The following is a 10,514-nucleotide window of genomic DNA, read 5'->3' as shown; positions in this document are numbered from 1 at the left end:
CTTCATATAGCCACACACGCGAAGCTCATAATCGAACTTGGCGCTGCATAAAGGCTCGTCCATTTTCACACCACATAGTCACGAACGTGCACACAAATGCACGCGGACCTGCGGTGGTCAGGACAAAGGCACACACACACATACTTTCAGGCGCGCTCCTAAAAGCGCAACACCGAGTTTACAAGCTCGCTCACACACACACTCCCTCTCCCTTACACATACATACTCCTTCAATTCATTAGTTAGATACATTTAGCTAGATTACATATTGTGTGTTATTTTCTTATCATTGTGTAAATAAATACTTTGATTTATATACGCTGGTTTATTTAATGTTACACAAGAATGGACGTTGTCAACCTCTTCTATTCAGAACTCCAATGACCTTCAACCATACTATTAATAAGGTAACTTTGTTTGTAGTTATTAATTTAATTATTAATCAGAGTTCCAAATTGATAGTATAATATATTTTATGAGACTGATATATTTAATGAGACTGATTTGTGGATTATCAACTTAATTGATCTGCCTTTGTGTTGAATGGTTGATCCCTGTCCAATCGGGTGAGATTACCAACATATTGTTGCTGTTACAAGGACAGCACCAGTGTGTCTTGGTGGCCCTCGTGGAGACAATATCACAATTCATACAAATTGCACCCACATTCACCCGGCGCCTGCTCACTGGGTAAGATACCTTCATAATCTGGTACTCCCAAATGAGAATGGTACCCATTTTACCCACATGGCGCCCCTGCGTGAGGATAGTACTGTTGGCAATCATTCATTATTTGTGTAATATTAATGACCGCTTAATTTCAGGCCAAATTCAGAATTTGATATTCTAGTGTTAGACTAGTCTAAAAGTCGTAACACTCACCGCCACTAGTCTGTCATAGGACTAAGCCCTAGCTGTACTTACAAATAAGTGCAAAGCTTTATATATCAAATTGAGCTTACAAGCTATTTGATATTTTATTAGTGAATTATCACTTTTTCCAAACCTTGGAAATCTTAGAACTTGCTATTGCTGCTAGCCATTCAGGTTAAACCTACTCTGTAGGAATTGTGAATTTCTGTCCAGCATTTGAATACTACGTATTCAATGCAACATTGTCAAGCTGTCAGCTGTAACTGTGCTTAATCAAACTGTTTCCCTTATTTTTAATTAATTCACAGCGTGCCACCGGCCCTGTGAAAGAGAGCTTGTACCTGACTGTTACTGCCACGCATTCCAGCCAGTAATCGGAATAGAGACTGAGAGAGAGCCACAGCGAGCTACCGGCCCTGTGAAACACTTGTGTACCTAGCTGTTACCACCACGTGTTCCAGCTTGAATTTAGGTAACTGTGACTGACCCTGACTGTAATTGCCCTGCAAACAGTTAGTGTGCCCAAACTTTTATGCCCACTAGACCCACTAGATGGTGCTGTAGCTACATCTCATTCACAGGAAGCTACTCCTCATAGCGTAGGTAACTACACTTCTAGGTTAGGCTAGTGTACTGCCCAAGTTACACTACAAGGTGTCTGCCACTGCAACACCATAGCCAAGTACCTAAGTTAAATTCATAACCTACCCTATTTTACATTACTTTAGCTTACCCCTCTAGCTAAACATAACAATGGATAACCCCTGTGTAGATCAGTTTATCTCTTCCGTAGCACAAAGCCTAAAACCTGGTTACCCTGAACTCATTAACAGTTTGAGTTTTAGTGAATGCAGGAAGGAGATAGACTCTCTACTAAATAACAGGTATGATGCGCAGATTGCATCCAAAGACCCATTGTTAACGTGCTTGCTACTGAACTTTCACAGGCAAACCAGCCTTGCCTTTCAGTGCAATGCAGCATTAGAAGCGCAGAATGCTAGTCTCCTCCAAGAGGTACAGACAGCTAACAAGAAAGCTATGCGCTACCTAGGAGACCTACACTCAACAGAGTTAGAACTCTGTTCACACAAGGAGGAGCTACTGAAGGTTAGGTCAGAACACCCTGCCCCACCACAGTCGTTCAGCCGATGTGAGTCTGGTTACTCTGATTCACACTCCTCCCTTGGTGAAAGGTCTACCCCTCCTTCATTCAGATGGGAACACTTCCCAACTGACCATCAGTCCTTGGGAATGAAGTCAGCTCCTCAACCTCCACTGAGAGACCGAGTTAACAGCCTGACTTCCCATTTGCCCCTAACAGATACAGAAGAAACAGGTAGTTTATTCCCCAGTAGATATACTGCCCATCCTTCTTCTCAGCCTCTGTTAAATAACACTTTCTTCCGTGCCCTTCCCTCCGAAGGCAGGACTAGGTCATGTACAGACTGTTCAGCCTCCTCTCCATACATCCACGAGAGTGAGTACCGCTGTCCAGCATCTGCCTCTCACCCAGAGAGAAGCACATTAGAATGTGATAGACATGTCCGTTCCCATGCTAGATTAGTCTCGCCTTCTTCAGAAAAGACCCTACAGAGTCCCCGTCTAGAAGTGCTTGAGCTCATAGCTAAGGACATTAAAATGTTTGACCCAGACCACCGTGATCAACACATTGACGATTACTTTAGGGAACTAGACAATAACATGACTGACCTACCCAATGCAAACCAAAGGGAGAAAATTAAACTCATGTGGAAAACCAGCTCTAAAGCAGTCCACAAGTTTATTCAGGCACAACCTCCCCGTATCAGAAATGATTACGCCGAGCTCTGTCATGCTTTAAAAGAAGAATACTCTTCTCCTGTTGACGAGATCGCATCATTGGTTGCTGCCTCCCAAGTCAAACACACCCGTCGAGAACACCCTAGGGATTTTTATAAACGTTTGAGACATGCATACTTCCAGGGCAAGAATGCACCAGGCTTAGAAGAGAGTTCCACCTTCAAGTCTCTGTTCTTGCGCAACCTGCACCCATGTGTGCGCACTCACGTTTCCCTAATGACGCATGAAGGTAACCTCTCAATGAATGAGATCAGGAAGATGACACAGATGGCTTGGGAAACTGTTGTCAATTCCAAAGAAAGGGGGAAAACAACTGAGCCTACCTGCTCAGATAACAAAGCGTCGACCAAATTCACGGCCTCACAAGTTCACCCTCACTACAGATCAAAGGGGGGTGACAAACGGCCACATAGGGACACTGAGCGTAACCGCCATGTCCATCATCAGCGTCGTAATAGTCATACATCCCCTAGAAGCAGCAGAAGGCCATATTCCGAAATCATGGCCCAGAAACATGACCTGCCCCTAGATTCGACGGATGATGACTACCATCACACTGACCGACACTCAGACCATGGCCGCAAGGCCACAGACAGTGATAGTGCCTCTGACTGTCCCTCTGACTATGGTTACCCCGAGCGTTACAGCCCTGAGCCACGAGTCAGACGACACTCCAAGCGCATGAACTCCAGAGTTCGCCACTAACTGTCTGTTGAGCCAAGCAACACAAGCCCACTACTCTGACAGTAAGACAACTGCTTGCTCAGGGATCTCACTTTTCTTGTAGTTGTAAAGGCCAAACTTGGATTTGTTAGCAACAGCAGCAACTTCCATTATTCTGAACTGGTATTTCATTTAAACTACCGCAGTAGCACACTAGCTTCATACATCGCAGACAAAGCTAGTCATGCACATGTCCACATCAAACACAAGTTTAGGACATTACCATACTGCCACACAAAACCTTGATACAGCCATTTGAGCTTTAAGATTTTGAGATCAAGATGACACCCTTCCGCAGCAGAACATGCCTGAAGGACAAAAACAGCAAAGGCTGCCAAGACTAGTCAGTCCTCATCTTCTAGTCAGTATTGTCATCCAATCTATTGAGTGATTCAACAAACACACTCTTGGATTCTCAAGAAATGGTTTTATCATTGTATCAGGTGCCACTATCTCTGCATTTCAGCCTAACAAGTTGACATCACTAACTTTTCCTATTCTCACTAACCCTGATGAGTAGATGACCCACTGGTTTATTTGTTGTATGCTATGTCATTGTCATTACTGTTTATTTTTGATTTTGTCTTTGTAACTTGATGACTTTGTACCTGCTAAGCCAGAATAGATAGTATCAACAAATGCCCAGTACTGATGTTACAACTTTGGCTGTCTCACCAATGAACTCTTTCCACACATGGACTATAAACAGTTGTGCTCACTGGATCACACATCCAGTGCAATCAAGTGACCAAAGGGGGGATGTCGGTGGTAGTCCCACAAAAGACTTCATTACCCACAATTCCCTTATCACTCTGACTTTCTTATCTGCATTCTGCAAGACAGCATTGGCTGAAAACAAGGTGTTAAAATCGTGACGCACTTTTGCCTATAAACTGCTTTGAAACGATACATTCATTCTCTTTGCGCACTCTCTCTCCACTGGCCTTGGCCAGGCTCACTTCTCCTTCTACTCACCTCCAAGGGTGAAGAAACAACTCTCTTTGTTCTCAATGGAAGAGAACAGACTAAGCTCTCACCACGGCAAACAATTGCCTAAGATCTCTCGTTAGCTAAACACTGACCGCTAACGTAGTAGACCTAACTTTAGCAAAGCAGCTAACAAAGATCTGCAGCTAACTCTGCAACGGGAACAAAGCACAACAGAGACCTCGCGGAAACTGCAACATTCCGAGCGATCAACTCCTCCGAACTGAACTGCAGTGAAACAAAGACTTCACAACAAGGACAACGGACTTCTCTGCCTCAGGAACATCGGATGCGCCAACACTTTTCCAAAGGACTGGTAACTTCGACTGGGCAGCTAGCTAATCACAACCTGGCTAAGCATAGGACTGTTTACATATGCCATTGTTCATGTATTGTATCTGTTTTGTTTACCGAACATAACTGTTATATACTTTCATTGTTAGTTGGTAGTTGGCTTCGCCACACCATGTAAGGGTTAACGTTATGATTGCTTCTCATATACATCGGGACTTGCATGCGTTACTAACCATTTCCCTCTTCTAACATGGCATCTTAAATCACATACGATTACAAATACATTGGCCTTCATATAGCCACACACGCGAAGCTCATAATCGAACTTGGCGCTGCATAAAGGCTCGTCCATTTTCACACCACATAGTCACGAACGTGCACACAAATGCACGCGGACCTGCGGTGGTCAGGACAAAGGCACACACACACATACTTTCAGGCGCGCTCCTAAAAGCGCAACACCGAGTTTACAAGCTCGCTCACACACACACTCCCTCTCCCTTACACATACATACTCCTTCAATTCATTAGTTAGATACATTTAGCTAGATTACATATTGTGTGTTATTTTCTTATCATTGTGTAAATAAATACTTTGATTTATATACGCTGGTTTATTTAATGTTACACAAGAATGGACGTTGTCAACCTCTTCTATTCAGAACTCCAATGACCTTCAACCATACTATTAATAAGGTAACTTTGTTTGTAGTTATTAATTTAATTATTAATCAGAGTTCCAAATTGATAGTATAATATATTTTATGAGACTGATATATTTAATGAGACTGATTTGTGGATTATCAACTTAATTGATCTGCCTTTGTGTTGAATGGTTGATCCCTGTCCAATCGGGTGAGATTACCAACATATTGTTGCTGTTACAAGGACAGCACCAGTGTGTCTTGGTGGCCCTCGTGGAGACAATATCACAATTCATACAAATTGCACCCACATTCACCCGGCGCCTGCTCACTGGGTAAGATACCTTCATAATCTGGTACTCCCAAATGAGAATGGTACCCATTTTACCCACACACCTGTCCTGGTCACACAGACACACACACCTGTCCTGGTCACACAGACACACACACCTGTCCTGGTCACACAGACACACACACCTGTTCTGGCCACACAGATACACACACCTGTTCTGGCCACACAGATACACACACCTGTCCTGTCCACTAGCCACACACACCTGTCCTGGCCACTAGCCACACACACCTGTCCTGCCCACTAGCCACACACACCTGTCCTGGCCACTAGCCACACACACCTGTCCTGGCCACTAGCCACACACACCTGTCCTGGCCACTAGCCACACACACCTGTCCTGCCCACTAGCCACACACACCTGTCCTGGCCACTAGCCACACAGATACACACAGGGTGTGATTTGTCCAAAAACCAGAGGGGGGGATGTTTTTTTTTTATATCATAAAAAAAAAACAAGCAATACATAGGCCTAATTCTCTTCAAATTAACAATAGACACTATTAGGTTACATTTTGAACAGTATATAAAATAGCCTACATGAAATATTTTTTTCTGAAACAGGTTACTAGGAGATGCCTAATTTATTTTCAGGAGAATGCATCTACTGCTCTAGATCAGTCTGTTTGAGGGCCTGTGCCTCTCTCTGACCTGGGCCCTGTTCGGCGTACAACTGAAGCTAAGATGATTCATTTAGCTCACGACACAAGGTAATATAGCTCGCTAAATGAGAACAGGCCAAGCCTGTTTGGCGACGTGCGCTTAGATAAAAAATCCTCAAGTTAAATTGTCCCAGGCTTAAAATTACGCGTGCACGTCCTGCTTCAAAAGGCAGGATATGTCGATTGCCAAAACCATGATTTTTTTTTCCCGAACAAAAGTCTAAACTCAAAGAAAAAGACAAATTGTTTTCTCCGCTGAGGCAGGATATGACCATGAACGCGTTATGAAGAATTCAAGACCATAATCACGTCAAAATTCAAGACCATAATCACGTCAAAATTCAACACTGACGCGGCTGTGACAGCAATATAAGAAACTGTCTATAGGCTGTATAAGTTGTGATATTTTTTCTGATGTCTAATATGGGACTCTGGTGAAGCGGTTAGAGCACATGAATTGCATGCAACAGGTCGCTGGTTCGAACTCCTTCATAATTGTAGTTTTACATTTCCTTGTAAATAGCTTTGAATAAAACCATCTGAGAAATGACTAAATGTAAATGTATTAATATGAAATTCAATAAATTGAAGCAATGAAAATATATTGTGTGTATTTCTCAACTGTACTAATAGGCTACCACTGTCATATAATTATGAGTGCTTTGTTCTCCGCATCGCCGACATAAAAAAAATGAATGCTACCACTCGCAAGAAAGTGAAGACATTCAATGTCCTACGGTGGTGTATGCAATACATGACTCAAGATGGTCTTCTAAATTAAGTATTCCTTGTCGGGTGGATCGGTAGCACTCATACAGGAACTCATCATGATGGAAAAATGGATCTTCTTGGCGATCGCAAAGAACTCTTCCTACACTAATCAAACTATGACTCCTTGTCAATGGGATCCCTCCCTTTGGTGTGGGTGTGGCAAGTTTAGCAAGCTAAACTTTGGTTAGCCTGCCCTGGAGCAGGTTAGTGCTAAGCGATATGTTACTATGGTAATTTGCTTCGCCGAACTCGATAAAGGGGCGTCCTCTTTTTTTAGCCTGGAATCTAGCTCGCTAAACCGCTTAGCGAGCGTCGCCGAACAGGATGTCAGTGAGCCCAACAAGCTTGTTGTTGTTGTTGTTGTTGTTGTTTAATAAATATACTGAGTACTGAGGTAAGTTAATTCCACCTTACAAATACAGTCCTACAACAGGTTTGAAAGAATGAGCAAGAGTCTGTGAATAAGCAAGCCATGCAAACCATAACATGAAGGGGGCAGAATGGTTGGATTGATTAAATCAAATTCCCCATAAGCTACATCACCAATCAATCACTTTGATCTCCGAGGTTACAAACAGCTGATTTGCCGACTGCAGATGTAGACCCACCACCCTTTACTCTCACCACATGATAACACTAACTTACCGACTGACGTCTTCACGCTATAGTCAGAGCTAATTCCGACGTTGCTCTGAAAACCCACAGCACAAGACTGGTGGAGCTTGTTCAATCACTGGAGTTTAACGCCAGATGAGGAAGTATAAAAAAAAAAAAAAAAAATGTAAATGTCATTTTTGCTAGTCTCAGGTTTCAGCTTGATGTCTAAACATTCCTGACGAGTGACAGAATGCCTCTACTGCTCTAGATCAGCCTTTTGGAACTTGCTTGACTCATGATTACATTGGAATTACTACAAAAAAGCCTTGGAGTAAGTTTACCATAAACACATATTTGTCTGAAAAGTCAGTTGAAAAAGATGACATTTACAATAACTCCCATGTCTGTTTGTACATTATGTGTATGTTTCTGTGTGTATGTGTGTGTGTGTGTGTGTGTGTGTGTGTGTGTGTGTGTGTGTGTATGTGTGGGCATGTGTATGTTTATGTGTTTGTGTGTGTGTGTGTGTTTGTGTGTGTGTGTGTGTGTGTGTGTGTGTGTGTCTGTGTGTGTGTGTGTGTGTGTGTGTGTGTGTGTCTGTGTGTGTGTGTGTGTGTGTGTGTGTGTGTGTGTGTGTGTGTGTGTGTGTGTGACACGTTCCTGCTGAGCTCCGCTCCGGCCATGCCCCCTTCAGCTAACTAACGCTCCCCGCTGCATTCATGTTCCCAATCACAGAAGCACTTCACTCTCATTCACCGTCCCAGCTGCACTTCATTTAAATCTCCCAAATCACACGATCACACACACCTGATTCACTCCCTATATAACCTGCACTCCGCTCACTCCGTGTCTGGTCTCGTCACTACATGGACGAATCTACCGCCCGAGACAACCAGTTCCGCAACTGTGCTCTACTTGGATTTACCTGAAGCTGGCTTCCAGCCCAGCACGCCCCCTGTTCGCAGGCTTCCAGCTCCGCATGCTCTCTATCTAAACGCTGGCTTCGATCCCAGCAAGCTCCCTCTCAGCTGTCTTTCCCTTCAGCGAGTTTTGTGCCTCCAGAACTCCCAGGACTGCATTTCCCAGAGTGCCGTGCTTACAGCACCGTGATTAACGTGCCTATCTTGTCCGGCTTGTCGCCGTGTACCTCTGTTCTGCGCCCTCGCGCGATCACTACCCAGAGTTTGACTCTGTGGTTGTTTATGATTTAGTTTATGTCTAGCGATTTTCTCAGTGTGTTGTTAGTTAAATACGTAGTTCCCCGTTGTGTTCTCTGTTTAGTTCATCACCCCCTGTTAGTCTTTTCCCGGAGTAAGACTCCGTGTAGTTTGGTTAACCTCTATTCTAAGTTCGTCTGCGTGTCTGTCCTGTCTCCCTCTGTCTGTTAACCCTTGAGTGGATTTGTTTCTGCTTGTGTCCTGTTTCCCGGCTGTATTCCATTAATAAACTCTGCATCACCTGAATCTCTCCTACTGAGCCATTACGTTCCGTGACAGTTTGTGTGTGTGTGTGTGTGTTTGTGTGTGTGTGTATGTCTGTGTGTGTGTGTGTGTGTGTGTTTATGATGTGTTCATGATTGCGACACACTTCACACCCACAAACATTTAAAGCATAGAGTTTCCTTCATGAGGTTTGGCTGGATTAATTTGCTAAGAAAGGCCCAACCCAGTGCATTCTGGGAGAACAGGTTCAGTCATGTCAGTCACGGTAAAGTTCAAGTGTGTTCAAAACATCTTTAAACGCCGTATTCATTCTCAGGGAGAGACTGCAAATGCTGGTGTTTAAGATTAGAGGGATGGACTTTAACCACCCTGTTCAAGTTCAACTTTAACCACCAATGTTCAAGTTTCCAAAAACATCTTTAACGACGTATTCATACTCAGGGAGGGACTGCAGATGCTGGTGTTAAGGATTAGAAGGATGGACTTTAAGCACACACATGTGAACACTGTTACAGCCCTCCCTCGTAGGGAAGTAACATACTGTAATGAGAACACAAACCAGACTGCAGTTGTAGACCCCCCACCCTTAAATCTCACCACATGACAACACTTACTTACCAACTGACGGAGGCACGCTAAAGTTAATTCCAACGTTGCTCTAACAACCCACAGGACAAGACTGGTGGAGTTTGTTCATTCACTGGAATTAAACGTCAGCTGAGGAAGTAAAAAAAAAAACGTCATTGTGCCAGTCTAAGGTTTCAGCTTGATATCTGAACATTCCTGACAAGAGACATAATGCCTCTACTGCTGTAGATCAGTCTATTGGAACTTTGCTTTACTCATAATTACATTGGAATTAACACAAAAAGCCTCAGATGCAGTACGTTTACCACAAACACATATTTGTCGTTGTTAATTGTTTAAGATAAGTTCAAAACAATTATATTTACAATTACTCCAATGTCTGTTTGTACATTTTGTGTATGTTTCTCTGTGTGTGTGCTTGTATGTTTCTCTCTGTGTGTGTGTTTATGATGAGTTCATGATTGCTTCACACTTCACACCCTCAAACATTTAACGCAAAGAGTTTCCTTCAGTTGGTAAGAAAGGCCCGACCCAGAGCATTCTGGGAGAACAGGTTCAGCCATGTCAGTCATGCTAACATATTAAACACTCAAACACTCTCAGTGCTTGTTTGTACATAGCCTTCAACCTCATGTTCAAGTTTCCAAAAACATCTTTAACGCCGTATTCATTCTCAGGGAGGGACTGCAAATACTGGTGTTTAAGATTAGAAGGATAGACTTTAACCATCCTGGTCAAACCG

The sequence above is a fragment of the Sprattus sprattus genome (genome assembly GCF_963457725.1).
Source record: "Sprattus sprattus genome assembly, chromosome: 1".
NCBI classification, from domain to species: Eukaryota; Metazoa; Chordata; class Actinopteri; order Clupeiformes; family Clupeidae; genus Sprattus; species Sprattus sprattus.
The sequence above is the reverse complement of the archived record's forward strand: the minus strand, read 5'-3'. Positions refer to the sequence as shown.